The sequence below is a fragment of the Ricinus communis genome, chromosome 2 (genome assembly GCF_019578655.1).
Source record: "Ricinus communis isolate WT05 ecotype wild-type chromosome 2, ASM1957865v1, whole genome shotgun sequence".
Taxonomy (NCBI): domain Eukaryota; kingdom Viridiplantae; phylum Streptophyta; class Magnoliopsida; order Malpighiales; family Euphorbiaceae; genus Ricinus; species Ricinus communis.
Window position 1 is genome coordinate 2261737 of NC_063257.1, and position 22152 is coordinate 2283888.

A 22152-nucleotide genomic window follows, 5' to 3' on the forward strand; every position below is an offset into this window, starting at 1 on the left:
AAAAACTAGGTATCCAATATAATGTTTGAGTGGGTATATGACACCTTTTATGTGCAACTCAATGGAACTGAATATGATTCTAACCAAAATAATCAATTCCTTAAGTGATTAATAAAATATAAATTAATCTATTATAAAATTCAATTTTGAAACTCATTTTAGGTTGAAATTGATTTGGTTATATGCATATTTAAGACAAGTGATGAACTTATAGTGCCTTCTAATTGTTTGAAAACAGTTGCTATTAATCAAACTCTTCCATTTCATCAATACCATCAAAACACTATTGTTGAACAGTTGCATTTTTCAGTGTGTTTCTCAATTTCTTGATTCTCCTATGCAATTCTTACCCAAGAGTATGCCCTATTATATTTCTTTTATTATGAGAGGGCAAGTAAATATTAGAACCTGACATCTCTCGTTGAGCTCCATACAGATGTTTTAGGGTACAAAAACCTAGTGGTTGTCCTATTATTTAAGAGGTTGTTGAGCATGTAACTTAATGTCGAGGTGGTCAAGTAGCTGCAATGACCTCTTTCCAAACCATTTAAGGCTTTTATTAGCCAACCGCTGCCAACCTTCTTCCTATTTGCTTTCGTTATACCAAAAAAAGGAAAAACTGGTTCAACTCTCTTACCGGTATACAATTAGTAAAAAGAAAAAAGAAAAATTTAATAAATTATTATTAACAGAATTCCAAACTATACCAACAATCAAAATATCAACGGCTTAAATGCGAGTAATTGCTTTTGACTATTTTGATACCTTTCTCGCGCATTCCTTCTAATAACCCATTATACAACTAGGCCAGTGATAAGGTGTCCCATAAATTATGAAGCGATAAGGATGAATCAACTCACATTGACAGCCCTGTTAGTGGAGATATTTTAGCTGATAACAGAATTCAAAGTGTAACAACTTCAGCTCAAGATGATAATCTAGCCAAGAAAGTTTACTCGGTTGACTAAATCAATTTGTTGATCTCATGGATAATTATCTTGCTGATTGTGAAGAGTATCTGAGTTCATGGATAATTATCTTGTTGATTTTGTGGAATTTATTTCGTTGAAGATCCTTATTTATTCTCTTGTATCAGTCTTAACTTTTTTTTTAATATGAGAAAAAATAAAAGAATATCAGTTAAAAAAGCACAAGAATTTTCTTGCTTTAAATTTTCTCTTGGTATCAGAACAAGCTGTGTTCATCTTGCACAAACAGCACATTCATCGATCATGACCACACTATCGCTAAATGTTGGGAATTTCATTACATTTAAACTCACCCAATCAAATTACCCTCTATGGAGAGAACAAGCCTTAGGCCTAGCTGAGAGCCAAGAATTGGTAGGACATCTTACCAATGAAGATCCAATTCCAATACAATTTACTACACCAAATACAAATTCCACAAATGCTGAAAACACCATACAAAAACTGACAGAAGAATATATTGCCTGGAGAAAAGTCGATCGTCTCCTTCGAGGATGGATTATTAGAACACTCTCTGAGGAGGCTCTTGGCCTTGTCATTGGTTTAGAAACAGCTCAAGCTGTTTGGGAAGCATTAAAAAATGCTTATGCCCAAGATTCACAAGAACGAGAATTCACACTACGTCAACAGCTGACATACCTTCGCAAGGAAGATGACAAAACCATTGGAGACCACATTCATATTTTTAAAAGTTTATGTGATAATCTAGCAGCTATTGGAAAACCTGTTCCAGATAAAGAAAAAGTATTTTGTCTCCTCACAAGTCTTGGACCTCAGTATGAAACCTTCACAACCACAATGTTGAAACCTCCAAGACCTTCATACTCTGAATTGGTTTCACAACTTCAAAATATTGATCAACGTCGCAATTGGCTCTCTCATCAATTAGATGTTTCAATCTCTCAACTCTCATCTCATGTAGCATTCTATGGTCAGGAACAAAATCAATCCCAGAACACCTCTTCAAGAAACCGCAACAACATGTTCACATCTTCAGGTCGTGGGTTTAAGCGCAACAATCTAGGAACTCAAATCAAGGCCATTTGAACAATTTTTCTTCTACTGGACAACAACGGCGGCCTCCACCACCAAGAGAGTGATGCATGAATCCAACTGAGAGAGACCTATATCAAAATGAAACATGTCAATACTATGGGAAAGTAGGTCATATTGCAAAAATTTATTGGTGGGTGCCAAAACGTCATATTCAGAATGATGAACTTCCTCAAGCACTTGCTGCTCTTACTTTAGATAATTCCATTACTGAAACTGAGTGGACTTCTGACACTGGGGCCTCAAATCATATGACAGGTAAAGCTGTTATATTAACTAATATTCGTAAATATTCAGGTTCTGATTCTATTATGATTGGAGATGGTTCTTCCATACCTATAACAGGTATTGGTGACTCATTTATCAAACAAAAAAAATTCAGCTTTACCTTTTAATGATGTACTTTTAGTTCCTAATTTAACAAGAAATTTACTTTGTATAAGTCAACTAACCTCTCAAGTTCCTGTTAATTGTGAATTTTTTGATGTTGATTTTTGTGTAAAGGACCGGAAAACAGGAAAATCAGTAATAACAGGGAGACGGAAGGATGATTTATATGTCTTGTCTAACACACCAGAAGTGAATTTTTCCAGTCGATTCAAGTCTGGCATAGCAACTACTTGGCATCAACGTTTAGGACATCCTCAATTCTCAGCTATATAATTATTAAAAAATAAAGGATTGATTGATGTTTGAGGATCAATAAAGACTAAACATTTATGTGATAGTTGTCAGTTAGGGAAGCTTAACAAATTACCTTTCTCTCGTTCTTATCATTCTAGTAATGGCTTTTTTGAAAAAATTTATTGTGATTTATGGGGACCAGCCCATGTTTTATCTATTGAAAATTTTCATTTTTATGCTTGTTTAGTTTATGATTATTCGAAATATACTTGGATCATTCCACTAAAATATGAATCTGATTTTTTATTGCCTATTTAATGTTTGAACAATACGCAGTTCAATAAAAAAATCAAAAATTTTCATTCAAATGGTGGAGGTGAGTTTGTCAATTCGAAATTATCATCTCACTTTCTCTCAACAGGTATTATTCATCAGATCTCTTGTCCATATACTCCAGAGCAAATAGGTATAGTTGAAAGACGTCATAGAATTATTCGTGAATTAGGTATGACCATGTTGTTTCATGCTCTTGTTATGGGTAGAAGCCTTCACTACAACAGTGTATCTCATTAACCGTTTGCCTTTATCCTCACTTAGATTTGACACCCCATACTTTATGCTGCATGGTAATCATCCTGCTATTCATCGCTTCGTATTTTTGGGTCTAAATGCTTTCCTTATACTTGGGACACATGGAGTCACAAATTTACTCCTAAGTCAGTTTTATGTGTTTTTGTAGGATATAGTGAAAAATATAAAGGATACAAATGCTTTCATCCTACTAGTAAAAAAAAATTTATTTCTCGCCATGTGGTTTTTGATGAAAATTCCTTTCCTTTTAAGCCTATATCCAATTCTCTGACTATCTCATGTGTCTTTAATATCTTTGACTCATGGTTATTACATATTGACACTACTTTAATTTCAGGTCCTTCATCACCACCGTGTTTAAGTCCCTTACCATTGATTGCTGCACATAATCTTTCCCCCATGTCTGATGTCTGTTCAACGCCCACTACAACACCATCTTCCCCTGCTAGCACAACAATAGATTCTCATGATCCATCCATCTCTCTTGAGTCATCTTTTCTATTGCACTCAGAGTTGACACTATCTACTCAACCAGCACCACCACATGAGTCGACCCAAACTTCCTCTTCCGCCTAACCTCAACAAGACTTGACCTTCCATCCCATGACTACTCGCTCCAAACTGGGTATTGTTAAACCGAATCCTACGTATATGTTGACAGCCATTTCTTCCACCACTATCCCACGTGAACCTAAAACCATTAAATTAGCTTTATCCCATCCTGGTTGGAAAGCCGCCATGCAAGAAGAACTAGCAGCTTTACACACAAATCAGACATGGAGATTAGTTCCTCATACCTCAGACATGCATGTTATAGGTTCCAAATGGGTCTTCAAGACTAAGCTTAAACCCGATGGGACTGTCGATCGTTTAAAAGCCCGACTCATGGCCAAAGGGTGTCATCAGATTGATGGTATAGATTACACTGAGACATTCTCCCCAGTCATTAAACCAGGTACTATACGTATGATCTTATCTATTGCACTGGTGGAACATTGGCCAATACAACAACTCGATGTCAAAAATACTTTTTTGCATGGTAATATTTCGAAAGAAATATACATGCAACAACCACTAGGTATAGCAGACTCCCAACACCCTAACTATGTCTGTAAACTCCAACGTTCTCTGTATGGCCTCAAACAAGCACCTCATACTTAGTTTTACAGATTTAGTGCCTTTCTTCTTAAATATTGGTTCTTTTGTAGCTTAGCTGATCCATCTTTATTTATTTTTCATTCTGATCATAGCTCACTTATTCTGCTTCTTTATGTAGATGACATACTTCTCACAGGATCAACTTCTGAGCTTGTCACCTCCTTTATTCATCTTTTTAGTACTGAATTTTCTATGAAGGATTTAGGACCGATTCATCATTTTCTTGGTGTTGAAATTGCCCACACTCCAATATGGTTGAGTGTAAGCCTATGAGTACACCGCTAGAAATACACCCTCCACTCCCATCTACTGATCCTCTCCTTGATGACCCCAATCACTTTGAGGCATTGTTGGTGCCCTTCAATACCTTACACTCACTAGACCAGACCTTTCTTATAGTGTTAATTATGTTTCACAATTCATGCATGCTCTTGCTCTTGCTCATTTGAAATTAGTTCAACGTATACTTCGATATGTTAAAGGCACGATTAGCATTAGGTTACATCTTTCTGCCCAATACTACTCTTAATCTTTGTGCTTTTCCAAATGCTGACTGGCTGTCCTACCACAAGGCGATCCACTACTGGCTACTGTACCTTCCTTGGAACCAATTTGATTTCATGGTGTGCAAAAAAGCAACATACAATCTCCTGTTCTAGTACTGAAGCAGAATATCGTGCCATGGCAAACACTGCAGCAGAAATAACTTGGCTGACTTACATTCTTAAGGATCTTCGTGTTCCACTCTCTTCTACTCCCATACTCTACCGTAACAATCTTAGTGCTCTCTACATGACCATTAATCATGTGTTCCATGCCCGAAGTAAACATATTGAGTTGGACTATCATTATATGCGTGAACGTGTTGCACTTGAACTTCTCGTCACTAAACATGTCTTTACTAACAAACAAGTTGCTGACATCTTTACAAAACCATTGTCTACGGTTGTCTTTCATTCCTTCTACACCAAACTTTGCCTCCAACCTCAGCTCAGTTTGTAGGAGAATATTAGCAGAATTCCAAGCTGTACCAACAATCAACATATCAACAGCATAAATGTGAGTAATTGGAGTGATAAGGTGTCCCATAAATTATGGAGAGATAAGGATGAATCTACTCACATTGACAGCTCTGTTAGTATTAGCTGATAACAGAATTTAAAGGATAACGACTCCAGCTCAAGATGGTAATCTAGCCAAGAAAGATTACTCGGTTGACTAAATCAATTTACTGATCTCATGGATAATTATCTTGCTGATTGTGAGAAGTAGCTGAGCTCAAGGATAATTATCTTGCTGATTTTGTGGAATTTGTTTCGTTAAAAATCCTTATTTATTCTGCTGTATCAGTCTTAGCTTTTCTTTAATATAAAAAAATAAAAGAATATCAGTTTAAAAAACACAAAAATTTACTAAAGTACTGAAAATATTTTAGACGTAATGTTTTTATGTGACAAATTATAATTATAGTCATCACTAGCTATAGATTAAAACATACCTAAAAGATCTTTTTTTTTTATCAAAGAAACAATGGAGAAACAAGTTAGATAGAGAAGAAATTGCATATGATAGTACATAGAGCTAAATACTTCATCAACACCAGAACGGGAAAATGCAATATACAACAAAATAAATGAGCCTCCAAAATCAAAATAAAAGAGATCTCAGCATCAGTGATATAACACTCTTTTCATCACAGCTAGATAAGGGGATCTGCAGCATTATCCATCCCATTGCGAGACATAGAGCATAAAAGCCAAACAAACCTCTCTTATCTTATTGTTCATTCACAAGCTGATAAGATCCTGAAAAAATACCACACAACCACTTGCCCCACCAACTACAAGAAAATACACAATCATTAATTCAATTCTTTGCAGTCTGTAAATAACACATTTATCAAATTTAAGAGACATCTCTAAGTGCTGGTGGAGTTCAAATCTCTATTTCATACTCTTTTATATACATTCAATTTTAATCCCATAGTTTTTATAAAACTATGAAATTTACTCTTAATTCTGAAAAAAATCACATAAAATTTCACATTTTATCCTATTTCAAATAATTTTAAATACTAAAAAAATATTCAACTTAAAAATTTGATATAACTAATAGCTATTTTTCGCCGATTTAATTTTTTTATCTATTTGAATGCTATTAATTTTATTAAAAATTGATCCCATATAATTAAATTCTTATATTTTAAAATTATTCTTAATAATTATAATTTTTAAAATTATAACATTTAAGACTCGAATTTTTATTAATAGCATTCAAATTTTCATTTTTTTTTATATAATTTCTACAAATTTCTAATAAGTATAAATTGTTTTTTGTTAATTCTATCATTAGATATAATATAATAAAATTAAAATACATATAATAACAAATTATACTTCCAATAATTATTTAACATACTTAAAAACTATAAATTAATATTATTTAATAAAAAAAATGTTTATAAAATTGAAGAGATTCAATTTGCCAACTTATAAAATATATCTTATTACCGCGCAATGATACTTTAATAAAGAAGAAATATAATAGAAAACGTTTGCTCATATTAACTTCATTTTAATAATTTAACTCGAACTAAATCATCTATTTCCATTTTAAAATTAAAGACCCTCCTTAACCGCAGATAACAAGTTCCCACCACTAATTACCTACTATTGTTTAAGTGAAAAGAAAAATCAATCAAAAAGTTCAAATACAGAGACTAGGATGAGTACTGTCACACCCCAATTTATAAATAATTTATAGAAAACCATAGATAGCAGATGACAAACATATCACTTAGAAACAAATTTCTTTTGTTTGTCGAGTCCCTCAGAAGTCTCTTAACACGAGCATTAACAAACCTTTCAGACCACAAGGCAAATACTTTTAGAAGATCCAGGTGGATTTGAACCACCATCCTCCCAGGCCAGGAGACCTGGGCGCTCTTACCTTTTTGAGCTAATGGATCTACGTTATACTCATTACCAGCCCACTCATATTCTTGTTTCAAAGCATCGACCTAAAGCGCACAACCACCGAAATCGCAGAAGCCATTTATCTCAAGATTTTAACTGGCAGATTCCCACAGAAATTAACAGGCAAAGAACAAATTTCACAAGCCGTCGGCCAACATCGATACAGGCGACACGTAGGGACCAACATCTAGCTAGTACAACAGCCAATTTTTTTTTTACTACTCCAAATTATATTACACGCACAACAAGAAACTTCCCCTTTGACCCAGTCACAGACTCGGCTCTGGAGAGAGCCGTCGCCCTACAACTACTAAAAATAAGAGGCTGCTAAGCCTGCGCATCAGTCTGCAGTAATCTCGTAGGTCACACCATGTCTATTGTTAAAGCCACAAATTATACCAAATTATTCATCTTTACTCGCTCTAATCTATATAAAAGAAAAAATCCCAATTTTGGAACCTTTGACTCCCTAGGGATCACTCCATTCCCAACTCTGGAAATGTTTTAAGGGGGAGGGAATTCATTAATCACACTTTTATTGATTCGATTTCATGCATAATAATAAATCAACCAACAAAAATTTAAACAACTAATAATTAAAACAAATTATTAAATCAAACAGATTAATTTTATATACTTTCGACTTGATATACCTAAAAAGATCTTCAATAACTTCCTCTTAGGCCCTCTTTTTCCTCGAAAAATTTGTCAGATGAGAACCCACAAAAGAATTTGAAACACCTACTGCAAAGGAAACCCCTCTATTATTGTATTATTTCAAGAAAAATCGTCAGAAACGCTATTTTTAATTTTCAATATCGGTGGTATGAATTTAAAACCCACCCGCACACAGTAGCCGTCACAAAATGTCATCCATCTTAAATTTTCAAAATCGATGGTATGAATTTAAAATCCTCCCCCTTCAGCTCTACATCGAGAGGACATTAAATATTTCCAGAAAAAATTCAAGCCCGTAAAAATAAGATTGAAATAATTTTAAGAAAATAAATAATTAAAGTCCCCGGAATGAAGAGGGGAGCAGGGACTTAAAATAGCGGTAGTTTTTACGAATGTGTCGTCTTTCAGAACAGATCAGATCCCCATGAAACGGCATCCCTGCACAATGGACAAACTAATGAAAGGCCAAAAGCAAAACCGACTCTATCAAGAGGGGACACGTACCGTCCAGCCGTTCAACGAAGAGAGATGAAAAAAAGATGCGCAGAATCTATAACACTTGCAATATAAAGATGAGCTTGTGCCTCTTAAGAAGCTAGGAAGAACTTCCAAAGAATCCATACCTCAAAATTGAAAACAGCCGCAATAAGAAGAGCTTTCTTGATTCACTAGATATGGAGAAGACACTTCCAAGCAAAGGATGCTAAAAGTTCACGCCAATAGTTGAGCTGATTAAATAGCCGACAGAAACTTATTCCTACAGACTAGAATACACAACAAAATAAAATAGACTGAACATAACATACTAGGTAGAAAAAGGTCAAAAGAGATGACAAACCACAAAGGTGCACCACATAAAATTATACAAACAACGATGAAAAGTCCAAACATCTGGGTTATAGTCAAAATACCAATCTGCATAATTATCAACAGATGATAAATTGCATAGAAAGGAGACTACATGATAAATATACATTGTTGACAAACATAGCTATAACTGACAGCACTAGCTGTTGAGACAAAGAACAGCCAGTCAGTATTTCAATATTTAACAAAAGAAGGAACTAATGGAACTAATGCAATAAATTAAGCACACTTCCTGTGGCAAGTCTCTATCACAAGACTGGAACACATTCAGGCCTCACATCAGTTAAAGACCAGCGGAGATGAAAACAAAAGAAATGCACACGATATGGAGAATCACCATTACGCTTTGCATCAGGCAAACACATCCTTAAAAGAGCAACAGGCCGACACTGCAATAGTGCATTCAGATTGTTGATAATACTTTCAGGTTGACGACCTTGCAGCATTTTTACAAATATTTCTTGCTAATTCTAGGATGTAGCAAATAACGTTTTGAAGCTGATGTCATCGATGCAAAGCATATACTTGCGAAACAGCATTTAGCACCGAAGAGATAAGAACCTGCGATCAGACAACAGCGTTACTAGCGCTCATAAAGAGCTGAAAATAACATGAGAACTTAAAACCAAATAGATAGCTGCATACCTCTTGAACGGAGAGAAGTCCACCACAAAACCAACAACACCACCGAAATCTTCCTCTAACAGTACTCGAAAGAGTCCCATAACGGTCTGCACTTGAATATAAAGAACCAAATCAGATGGCATGATAAATGAAGCTACAACCACCGACAAGTACCGTGTAAAACAACCTCCACTAACCTCTTGCATGTCAATGTGCAAAACTTGATCCAAACAGCGGCGAGCACCCAAGCACCAGAAGTCCACAAATCACCGAGACAATCAACCTCCACCAACGACTTGTAACACATCTCTTCAATGGGAAGAGGGGAACGCTGGAGAACCATGACCATCCCCTATATACAAGAAGGTACTCTACACCAGGTGTAGCAGCCACTGATATACAACATTTACCAGAATAGACCTCTTGGAACATACAAAAAAACCCTCCACTACGAACATGCTTTAAAACAATAGAGAGAACTACTACCCACAACAGCTATCTGGGAATCTCTTTTATCCATGAAGATTTCGCAATCAGGTGCAGTAATATAATAAATTGACAAAAAAATTCAATTCCATATGTAACTGCGAGATGGAGAATTGCAAGTGGCACCATGGCAGCATAAGGGACAAGTTAATATGGTATCCCAGTCAATTACATAAAACAGTTGAGTTACTTAATTTTATCTGCCGATGCAACATCTCAGTTGGGCAAACATATGAGCCCACATTACCGCGACGCAATAATTTTTAAAGGTCTGCAATTTTGAAAGGATGGTTATTTGGGTACTTTCATCTAAATATCAACATATTTATCGTGGAATGCAACATAAACTAACTGGCTGAAATAAGTAGGCTAAATTATATACCTATCACAAAATGTTAAAATTCCAACTAGCTCTTATAACGCTGTTACTTATTCAGTGCCGCATATAAGAGAGATTTAATACTTCTGCCTGCTATATTTTCTAATTCAGTGCATGTGTGATTTCATGAGCCGGTTCCAATTACCATTACATAAATAACTTTGACCAATAAAAAATCATTTAAACTCATTTTGACAATTTCATTCTTGCTCATTGTGAAATGTTGATTGGAGAGGACAAAAACGAACTAGCTTGTACAGTGTGCAAGTGTTTATGCAATATGGAGAATAAGGACTTGAATAATTCAATACTAAATTTGTGTTTTAACTGCTTGCAAAATATAGTATGTCTAGATAATGATGGTTTGGGGTCCCGAGCGTGAATATCAATTAAAAGATGTCGTCAAGTATATACCTTTCGTGGTTGAATTGATGAAGATCAAAATTGATTCCTGCATAGTTGTTGCCTCGTTTGCCTTGGTTGCATATGATGTTTGATTGAACGGCCGTCCAGAATTGATAGGTAGATATGGTGGTATAAGAGACGGACAAAGATAGCACAAACAGAGAGACAGAGAGAGAGACAGAGAGAGAGAGAGACAGAGAGAAAAAAGACCAGCCACACACGCACACGCACGCTGGGGGGGAGAGCCGGGCAAAAACCAAAAGGAATAAATAACCCCGTACCATCTCCCCCCCTTGAAACCCAAAAATAAAATTTTATTAGTTCTTTGTGACCTGCCAAGCAAGCGCACCTGTCATGGCAAAGGTCGAGAGACAGACAAACCATCACCAGCAATTAAACATAAACCTAACCTCCGCACATCATCATCTCCTTCCTCATCATCAATCTTCACTTCCATAAATCATCATCATCCTACTTCTAAAATAATTTACCTCTTATCATAGGTCATGTAAGAACCACAAACAGCAGTCACAACCACATAAACTCGCATGAAATATATAATCACAAACCAATTCTTTTCTCGCCTAATAATCCTCGCAAAAGCCGGTGCCAAAGCATCCGATCATTAGACTAGAAGGCATCGATCATCCCCAAGACATGGTCAACGATCTCGATCTACAACACAAAGCTTATCACCATCGGTTCCACATCTAAAAAATAAATCAAATAAAAACCATTAGAATATAAATAGATCCAATCTAATAACAGATCTACACCAATACAAACGTACTCAAAAACAGTACAACATATAACCAGATGACAAACCAATACCTCAGCAGGCTGGATTAAAAAAAACCGAGTCCGGAATTGGAAATCTCAGGAAAAGGAATTTCAACCTGTAGAAACACGACAATATTGGTTATTACAGCCGAAATGGAATAGCCTCCTAAGAAATTTATAAACTATAACATATAAGGAACGAGCTTACCTCGAGCTCAATAGATCTGGCTACGTTAAGTTCAGACGGCTTGAAAATTTGCAGATCTGAAACAAATCTAACGGCTGGTATGAAAACCTCTCCCGAACCCAAAGAAACCATCAGAAGTAAAGCCATAATCGATAGATAGATCGTGAAACGATCAATTCGATTTGGCAAAGATCGATAATAGAAGATGAGACCAGAACAACAGATCTGAGAAATAAGGTGCGAGAGACCTATAAATAGAAAAGACAACACCGACTTAAAGAGAGAGATATCTAATTTAGAGATGGAAGCCCTAATTTAAAGGGGTCTAAGAGAGATCCAACGGCTGTGATGATTTGACTATGTGGACTAATCTACGGTGAGATTTGCGCGATATTTATAAGAAACAGTAAGTTAACAGATAATAAAGGCTTGATGCTAATCTACGGCTATTATTCGGTGGGAAGGTTCTGGATTTGTTTTTATTTTTGTGTTTTGACTGCATTAGATATTTTCACGCCACGTATTGTATAATTGTGGTTCACGTAGACACGAAACTAGTGGCGGCAAAGAGTTGTTTGGTTACGTGGAATATGTAATCCCGTAGAGTTCTTGACTTCCCGTTGCACCGACTAGAAATCACCCCTATTGTCGGCAAGGATGACTAATTCCGTGATTATAACAGGATCTATTTAAAATTTATAATGTATAATATTATTTTATATTTTATTTAGATCTGGCAAATTCCACCCTTATTTTTTTACTCATTCTAATTCACCCTTATTATATGGATATGAGTAATATATAAAAATTAAATAGGTTGCAAAAAAATAACAAAAGAATGACCCTTATTTATATGGATTGGGTTAATTTAGATATAAATACCCACTAATTAATTCTCTTATCAATTTTTTAGATTATTTGCAAAATATTTTTTGTAAAGTTAAATAGCATTTTTACCTTCAAACTAAATAAGTTTGTAAAATATAATTTTCATTTGTAAAAATATTTTTTAAAAAATATTAATCAATTTATAAAAAATAGTATTTTCTTTTTCAAAAAAAAACATGACATAACAATAATTATTTACTGGAAAATAAAAAATATAAATTCTTTTTCCATTTTTTTATACTCATTTTTTAAATTTTAAAAATGTGACCTATATTATCGATATAATTATATTTTTAAGATAGTCTATATTTTTAGTTAATTTAAAAATACAATTAAGATATTGAAGCTCTAAAACTACCGTGGTGATATGTTTTAACCACTATTTATAACACATAATTTAAAAATAATATAAATCAATGAATGGTGAATCAACAAATGCTTGGACTATCTTGCTTACTCTTTTTTGTCACTTTTAAGATTTATTATTCGAATTTTTATTTTTATTTTTCTATTTCAATATGATCATTTGTTTGATTGATTAATAAATTTAGAGAGGATTTGATTGATTAATAAATAATCTTTATCATTCAATTTAAAAGTACCTTTTTTTTTTTGACTTTCAAAATTATGTTCATTTATGAATTTATATACATTATTATTCTAAATAAATTTATATAGTATTAGCAATTAAATGTACTTTTCTTTTATTAAGTATTACTTAAATTTGAAATCCGAGAGTTTTGAAATTAGTTTTAGTATTAATAAGACAAAACTCGTTAGTGTTTGCCACTTTTTTTTTTCTCTATTTGTATACTTTTGTTCTTACTAAAATTTTGATTATTTTTTAAATTTTAAATTAATAATGTTTTTACTTGTTACATAACTTTTGAAAAAAAAAATTATAGTTATAGTAGTTTTTGAAAAGCCTATCCCATATAACTAAGGACGAGCAAAAAAATCAAATTGATCGGAATCGAACACTGGTGGATTCGATCAATAGAAAGTAAATTATAAAAATATTCAATAAATAAAATATATATATATAATTTAAATTTTGATATGAAACTTTAATGTTTCAGTTTGATAACATTTATGTCCCTAAATAACTCTCTTTCAAGCTCACGCACAAAGATTAAGAAATATACAGTATTAAATTGTTTAAATTATAATAAAAAATAATTTATATGAATAAAATATTAATTTGTTAAAATATATAAAATTTTCACAAAAATCTTTTTCACTTTAGTGAATTTCTTTTTTCCTACTCTATTAATACTTTCTCTTACAATGAATAAAGAAAAAATTAGAAAAAAAATAATTAATACTCTATTAGTTGCTTAAAATAAAATTTGATTTAAAATAAAAAATTCTTTATAGAGGAGATGAATAGTTAACTAGTTTAATTAAATTCATAAAAATTTAGTTTAATAATAAAAAAATATATTTATTATACGAAGTTTCTTTAATGGAGTTTATTATATTTGTCATTCATAGAAAAAAATAAAAAAAAATTCACCAAAAACTTTTTATAGGTCATGATGTTCTCTTTGCTGATAAATTTAATGCAATAACATAAAAACACAACATTTAACTGATAATATATTAAGAAGCTATAAAAAGAATTTTATTATAAAAAAAAATAATGCTAGTAAAATTGTAGAGATAAAATTAAAAGAAATAAAAAAAAGAATTGTACCAATTAAATTTATTTATAATAATAAGAATAGTAAAATTAAAATAATTCACCAAATTTGAATACTAATACTAAAAAAATTAAATTCTATAATAATATAATAATAATAATAATAATATATTTAAAATAATTCTTTTTATTAAAAATAATTAAATAAACACTAACTGGATAAATAGATGGGTAAGAATTTATATCGGTTATATAAATTTGGATATTCAAATAAACTTTAAATGAGTGATATGTGAATGAATGGATTATTTAAGACGTATCTTCTTCATATTTAATCCACCCTCACCCATATACATCAATTTGTCATCTCTAATCTTACCATATGAATTTATTTATTATTTTATTTATTCGCAACTCATTGCCCTCTAATCATAATCCTAATCTATTTATATAAAATCTTAAATCTTAATCTAATTTGAAACCTAATAAATTTTTAAATTACAAACCCAATAGTTTAAAATCAACCATTTAATCATGGTTTTAATTTACGCAAAAGGTCTTTAAAAATTTAAATTCAACAGTAAGCAAAAAAAAGAAACTCAATTTTGATTGAAAAAGTCAAAATATTGATAAGGAAAAATCAATCTAAATTCAGGGCAAAAAGAGATCAGATGTGTCGGTGTCCATGAATTTACCTTATCTTGGAATTCATGTATTTAAAATTGAACTTTCAAATTGAAAAGATATGCTTATATATTATTCAAATATTCAGCCATTGATCTTCCAAATTTATTATGGATAAGTTTTATTTTCTTATTAAACAAATACATGTGATTTGTAAAATCCAAACATATGAAATCGTTCATTTTTTTCTTTCACTTGTTTACCGACTTGTGATTGTTCTCGAAGGTATTTATCCCACTATTTTATAATGATAATTATAATTTAGCTTTCATGATTTTCAATCCAATTGAACTCAACTGAGTGGATAATAATATTGTTAATAGGAGAAGACCATTTATTTAATTTAGCAACATATTGCTTTTCAAATTAAAAAAAAAAATGTTGAATTATGAAATTTGACAAAATGGCAAGTTTTTGCTCAAACATTTACATTGATTATGATTGCTGACACCATTGTTATTTTGTAGTCTTAAAAGGAGGATAGCAGGTGAAGTTTAGATTTCATGAAGTAGTAGAATACCTATTGATTGGCCAACTGTAAGTACATACAGGCACAGCCTGATGGAGTTACCAGATAAGGATTCTTATTTTGATTAAGAACACTTGACAATCCTTCTCCACCCACTAATACATGCTTATCCTCTTAACATTCCACAGTTGGAGCCATGGCTCCACTTGCAGTATTCCCCCGTTGAAAGGTAAGTTTGCACACTTTGCATGATTCCTGACAAGCAAAATATTCCAAGCTACTCAATCCACTCTAAAAGAAGCCAACTCCATAGAATCTATAATATGTGCAGCATGTGTGTTCTGGCCATGCTCCCATACGTCTTTATGACTTTCTCTTTTCTTTATTTCTATTTTTTGCTTAACAATCATAAATTAAGAGGAGCAATTAGAATAGACATTGTTTTAAAACGTAAATTGGAGAATAATAAGTAAAGAATAATGTAAATTTACAAAGTAGAAAAGATGGTAGCTATGAAGGCTTGGAAAAGAAGCCCTTTGAAACCTCTGTCATTGCTTGGATTAGAATCAAAGTCAGGACACCCTCCGCCCAGGAGAGAGAGAGAAAGAGAGAGAGTAAGGCATAACGTCCACGTTAATCTTTCCAGTGAAAATTTTCAAAATTCCATTACATTTCTTTGGACTGGACTTCCCACCTCACCCAACTGTGAAAGAACCTTCCCAACCAGAAAAGAGAAGAAAAGAAAGGGAAAGAAAATCAACTTATCAGAGAGCAAAACATCCAAAAAGAAGACACAATGTGAAGATATTATACCATTTCTTTTGGTACGAAGAGAGTTTTTGGAACTCAGTTTCTGCTGAGAGGCAAAGATGGCGAAGAGATCAGACTTTGCACAGAAGCTGTTAGATGATCTCCGGGTGCGGAAGGAACGAATGGCTGCATCTCAGAGCTCAAAAAGTTCAAAGCCAAGAACCGGAGGTAAGCAGGCAATCTAATGAAATTTCACATTGCGCGCACCCCACTGTACAACATTTCACCCTTCATCTTCAAATCTAATGTGAATTCAACGAATTTGAATAGTTCTAAACTGTAGAAATACGTTTGGAACTTTTCATTTATACAATGTTTCTATGAAAAATATCATAAAAAATGCAGCACAAAAGTGAAAATATTAAAAGTGCACCTGCACATTAATGCTGTCTAAAAATTAGAATAAATTTATGGTTCCCCAGGAGAGAGTTCAACAGAAGAGCAACTTCAAGTTTAAGTTGCTAACTAGCTGTTTAGGCCTCTATAATGAACAATTGTTTTCTGTAAATATTGATTATTGTTCAATTAATTTAAGCAATTTCCAAATGCAGCAGGCATCAACAGATTTTTTTAATGCAAAATTGGGAAGGGATCACTAGGAAGCATCATATAAATAAAGAAAAAAAACAACGATCCCTTCTTTGCCCCTTCTGAAAGTACACCAGCAAGACATTGTATTCAGTATTACATTTCCACACATTCATGACATGTGCATCATATTCCATTCAAATTTAATTTAATCATAATAATATTAAGCAAACAAGCTAATCAGTTTAATTGTCCATTGCTGACTCAGGTAGATTCCCAGCACAACAACCAACAGCTTAATGTGATTTAGCTAATGACATAGTGTTTCTTCAGAAGCTAGGAACAAAAGAGAATTTGTGAGAAAAAGGAAAAATGAAAAAAAGGCGAAAATGAAACAAACAAATTTTTGACAGTTATATTCATATAGTCCACATACACATATTTCAGAGAATACCAGTAAAGAAATTCAATTCATATAAAAAAAGCAATTTAAAAAAAGTAGTTGGTAATTTCAAATTGCCAATTGGTACCCCTTTGTGAATCACATGCCGGAAATAAAATAAAAACCGAATAAAGAGGAGAAATAGTTTATCTATAATGAAAGAGAATTTTGAAGCCAATGAGAAATTGCAAATTTTGGCTGTGTAAAGGCAGGCTTATTCATTTTTAACTAACTTAGGAAAATAAATTTTAGAATAAGAATATCTCAAACTAGAGAGTGGCTGTACATACAGAAAGCCTTGCATGCTGTCATCAAAAGAGATCAATGTGCCATGTAGATTGACATATCATAAACTTTGGTTTGGCCAGAAGTATCATTATTTTCTATATGTTGTGTGTTTATACAGATGCATATTCTTATTCCAAGCAAGCTTATAGCGGATCCAGAGAAATGAAAAGACATCAAACTGTAAGTTCTCATGGCTGAAGATGCTGCCAGTCAAAGCAGATCACACAAACTTCAATTACCTAAATTGCTTTATTTCTGCAGACTGGCTTTAGAAATGGAAGTACACATAACAGAACAGCTGGAGGCAATAAATCGCTCTCCATTGGAGAAGCTTCAAGAGAGATTGTACTTTTTGGGAGAGATCGCAACTCTGAACAAATTGGAGATCTATCCATGGCACTGGCTTTTGCCCTTGAGAATGGAGGAACACTGAGACGAATGGACTCGTCAGGCAATAGTTCAATTCTGGGTTTCCTGAATCAAATTGGCAGACAATCAGTAGGCATGGGCAACACGGAAACAGGCACCATTGATAGACATGGCCCAGCAACTAACCATTTACCTACCCTCTCTCATCTCCATATCAAAGAAATATCAAAAGGCGCACAAAAACTAAATCAGATACTTAGAGCTTGCTCTAATGGCCTCAACTTTGACAGATATTCAATAGAAATTGGAAAGGAACTATTGAAAGGGGCTATGGATTTAGAAGAATCCCTGCGAATGCTAGTAAACTTGCAAGAAGCTTCTGAGTACATGATCAGCCCACAGAACAAAACTCGAATCACATTGCTTGATAATGATGAAGATGAAGACCACGGCACAGTCAAAACTGCTGAAAATAAGCAACTTGCTCGGCCAATGTTCTCTTTTGACAAGCCTTCAAGAAATTCTCATTACATCCAGGAAGTTGCAAGGAGTGAGCTCAAGCAGAGGCTGATGGCCCTGACTTACAAATCAGACACTGCAGATTTTGTCCATGATGCATACAATTTAAGTACCTCAAATTCAGCTTGCCACAGGCGATCTGCTAGCTACAGCCCCAACATGAAAAATCCTGTGGCATTCTCAGAGCAGAAGAATCCTTTAGGTTCATCAATTTCCAAACCCGAAAAGGGAAGAATACCAAATGTAATTGCAAAACTGATGGGGCTGGAAGAACTTCCAGAGAATGATGATTCAAAGATTATCACAAAGAAAGAGTCTAATTCCAGGGAAAAACTGGAGCGAACAGTTACAAAGAAAACTGCAGAGGGAAGCGCTATACATGAACGAAAGACAAAAGACACTGGGAATTTTGGGTCCCCAAACAGAAATTACAAACAGATACAGCCCGACCAAGTGACTAAAGACACGATGCATGGTCTGCAAGCAGAAAAGAACCTAGAGAATCATCAAGCTAGCTTTGAAGAAACTATCCATGATAAGAAAGCACCACAGAAAGATGTGGAAGGGACAAAACCTATGAGAAGCTCAAACAAGGCCAACATGAAAATTGATAAGCAACAGAACAACAGAAATCAATCAGGCCGAAGCATAGGAAATAGAAAAGAAATTCAGGAGAAAGAGAGAAAACAGGATGACTCAAAGCTAAGGGAACAGAAGGGTAAAGGAAAAGGTGAACGCAAAGAAATGAAGCTAAAGAATCAACTACAGCAGATGACGCTGCAGAAACAAAATACATTAGAACCTCCAATTACACTGAAAGGGCAAGCAGAATACAATTTGACCACGCTTAAAACAGAGAGGAGAGATGCACACATGCTGCCACCCTGCAATGAACCAAAGTCTCTGAACAGTCATGCACTCCAACAGCCACAAATGCACCAAAATTTTGAGTCACAAAAGCACTATGCTGGAGAGAGTGAGCAGCATAGTGATAAACAAAAGATAGAAAAACAAATACAAAGTGAGTCCAGGAGTTTGCCAAAAACCACAAATGAATCTGTAAATTTTCCACAAAAGCATCCGCATACAAGCCAGCCAAGACCTAGTAATGAAAGCTCCACAGAATCAATCGGCGCAATTCAATCCACAAGAGTTCCAAGTCAGAGACACCATGGAAATCTTATCCAGGACATGAGTTCTCCTCCTTCGAATGAAAACATGCAACATTATTTGCATAGGAACTCAAGTAATAATTCCTCACCAAGAAATCTCAACTCTGAATTAGTAAAAGAGCAACAAAGAGCCATAATTTCACCAGATATGGAAGAGGAACCTACTCGTATACCATCTGAGCAGAAGGTAAAAGTTTCAAAAGTCCAAAAACCTGAAGCTCCTCGAAAGATTGATGAACTAGTGGCAAGGAAAAGTGGTAATCCTCACAACTCGTCGAAAACAATGAAACACCAGACATCCATATTGCAAGAAGTAAAGCAGAGAAAGCAATACAGAATTAGTCGAATCAAAGAAGAAGAGCCAGTGAGATCCAGCAGGTCAGCAGAGGCACATATTCTCAAATGCAACAGATCATTACTGAGCACACAACAATCAAGAAATTTGGAGGAATTACAGAGCCAAGCTAAAGAGCCTTCCAACTTGCGCAGTCCTCCTGTGAATGATGAGTGCCAAAGCCTAATAGTACCAGAAATCTTAGCTCCAAAAGAAAATGTAAGTCTGTTCCTTACTGCAGTTTAAAACTTCAGATCAAATAAATAAACACTACTATGGGAGCTAAACTTATTACCAACTATAAGCTACTTTAGTAAACTTTTCTTTACCCTAAAGTAGTGAATTAATAAAAGCTTTTCTGGGAGTTGTGCAGCCACCAAGGATAAACAATCAACAAGGTCAAGATTATGATTTTGGCATAGACAAACTCAGTTCTCACAGTAGTGTATTGGATACACTTGGTCGTAAGTAATACACTTTTGTTTATTTCACTTCTCAAAGCACTGGTTTCTTTATCCATAGAACAGCTAAGTAGAGATTAAAACAAAGGTGGCAATCATTCCATGTTCCAAATGCTCTAGTTCATGTATCAAATCTAATTTCCCATATAAAGTAGACACCTTATTTGAGTGAAGACCAACTCGAACCCAAAAGCTCTTTATAATGAAAGGCTTCCAATGCAAGAGTTGATTATTGGATATTTGCAGGAATTCATGGAGCACAGTTGAAGAATAATAAAGCATCAGTGTTGGAAACAATAGAGCCATTAACAGAAAGTGAAAATCACCTCAAGCAGATCCTGATAAAAACTCATCTATTCCTCAACACGGCAGAGGCACTTTTCAAGCTCAATATTCCATTTGACATTCTCCATGCCGGTGATGGTCATGATTGTCATGATGAAGAGAGCAAGCTTCTACTAGATTGCGGCTACGAAGTAATGAAAAGAAAAGGGAAAAGGCAGGAGCTTAACATTCATCCTTTTATGAGGATTTCTATTGTTTGTCTGAAGGTAATATCCTTGGATGACTTAGTTAAGCAATTGCATAAGGACTTTGAGAAGCTAAAATTCTATGGTAGAAATGGTAGAGAGGAATGCGTTATTGAAGACTACCTACCAAAGATGCTTGAAAATGATGTTTATAGCAAGGATCCAGATGTGAATTGTATGTGGGATATTGGTTGGCACGAAATGATGTTTACATGTATCGAAAAAGACGATATCATAAGGGGTGTGGAGAAGCATTTGCTCAATGGACTCCTTGATGAGGTTACCAGAGATCTTCTGGTATTATTTTCATCAAACTAAGGAAAATTAAAAAAATAAAAAATTGAAAGAAAGTTAGTTTTACATTCTGATGTACATCAATCAAGAGTTTTGTGTGGCTTTTTGTGGTTTTCTTTGTTGATCAATTGTAATGCTTATTGCAGAGTTTCTACTTAATGTATAACTGAAGTTCAAACAGTAGAGTGTACAAATTAGTTCAGTCATATATTGTACAAAATAATGAAAATTGGAAAAGCAATGAAACAAAATACAGATGTTACTTTCAAAAGTAAAAGAATCAAATAAAACACAAGCAGCACCACTCCATGAAGTTCATAAATTGATTACTCAAGGGATGTGCCAAAATGAGTTCAGTTTAATTGACTTTAAGCTTAGCGGTAAACTATCTGTATATTAATCAGAAGTTCATATATCATAGAGATTCATGGAAAACCATCGAGATTCGAGAGAAAACAACCTGTACGTTGTGGAATGCAAAATTAAAAGCAAAATAGAAACACGTGATCGTACCTGTTGAAGTTTTATTTTTTTCAATAAACCGGTTAGACATAGTAGATGCCACTTCAATCAAACTAAGCAGCCGCTTAAAATTGCCATAATCATCAGTGCAAGTACAGGAATTAAAATTCAATTCTTTCATTTTGAACGCTTTACGAGCCAATCAATAACTTATCAAAGTTGGCCGAGTTGTTGCATGAAATAATGAAGCAACATACTTCTCTGTCGATAATAGGGTATAGCTCCATTTGCTCCGTAAAATCTTCTGTCGACAAGCCTCCTGGTTTGTCAATAATTTTTTTGGACTTTGGAGCATCTCACTTGATCCTTGTTTGGTTATCGGGGAATGGTCGGAAAATTATGGGAATAAAAAACAAGAAAAAGGCCTCCAATCTGGGATTGATCGGTCCTGATTCCAATGGGCC

General features: G+C 34.0%; 2 long non-coding RNA genes across 25 annotated transcripts; both read right to left on the reverse strand.

Moving 5' to 3' along the window:
- Nucleotides 1-1242: 1242 nt before the first annotated feature.
- LOC8288920 lies at nucleotides 1243-12096 on the reverse strand. 19 transcript variants are annotated; one of them, XR_007214749.1, is made up of 9 exons: nucleotides 11818-12096; nucleotides 11661-11725; nucleotides 9757-11539; nucleotides 9581-9666; nucleotides 9273-9496; nucleotides 8044-8832; nucleotides 6182-6255; nucleotides 5538-5607; nucleotides 3003-5440 (listed from the first exon to the last, which is right to left on the reverse strand). It is a non-coding gene; the product is annotated as an uncharacterized LOC8288920 (long non-coding RNA). The 19 variants fall into 19 exon arrangements; XR_007214759.1 differs by lacking the exons at nucleotides 3003-5440; nucleotides 5538-5607; nucleotides 6182-6255 and adding an exon at nucleotides 1243-2113 and having other exon boundaries at nucleotides 8044-8131; nucleotides 8234-8832; nucleotides 11818-12095; XR_007214756.1 differs by lacking the exons at nucleotides 3003-5440; nucleotides 5538-5607; nucleotides 6182-6255 and adding an exon at nucleotides 1243-2113 and having other exon boundaries at nucleotides 8044-8134; nucleotides 8234-8832; nucleotides 11818-12095.
- Nucleotides 12097-15380: 3284 nt separating this feature from the next.
- Nucleotides 15381-22138, reverse strand: LOC112534587. Of its 6 annotated transcripts, none has more exons than XR_007214741.1 (4): nucleotides 21740-22138; nucleotides 19773-21246; nucleotides 16293-19639; nucleotides 15381-16194 (listed from the first exon to the last, which is right to left on the reverse strand). It is a non-coding gene; the product is annotated as an uncharacterized LOC112534587 (long non-coding RNA). The 6 variants fall into 6 exon arrangements; XR_007214745.1 differs by having other exon boundaries at nucleotides 16293-16500; nucleotides 17787-21246; XR_007214744.1 differs by having other exon boundaries at nucleotides 16293-16531; nucleotides 17787-21246.
- Nucleotides 22139-22152: the final 14 nt, after the last annotated feature.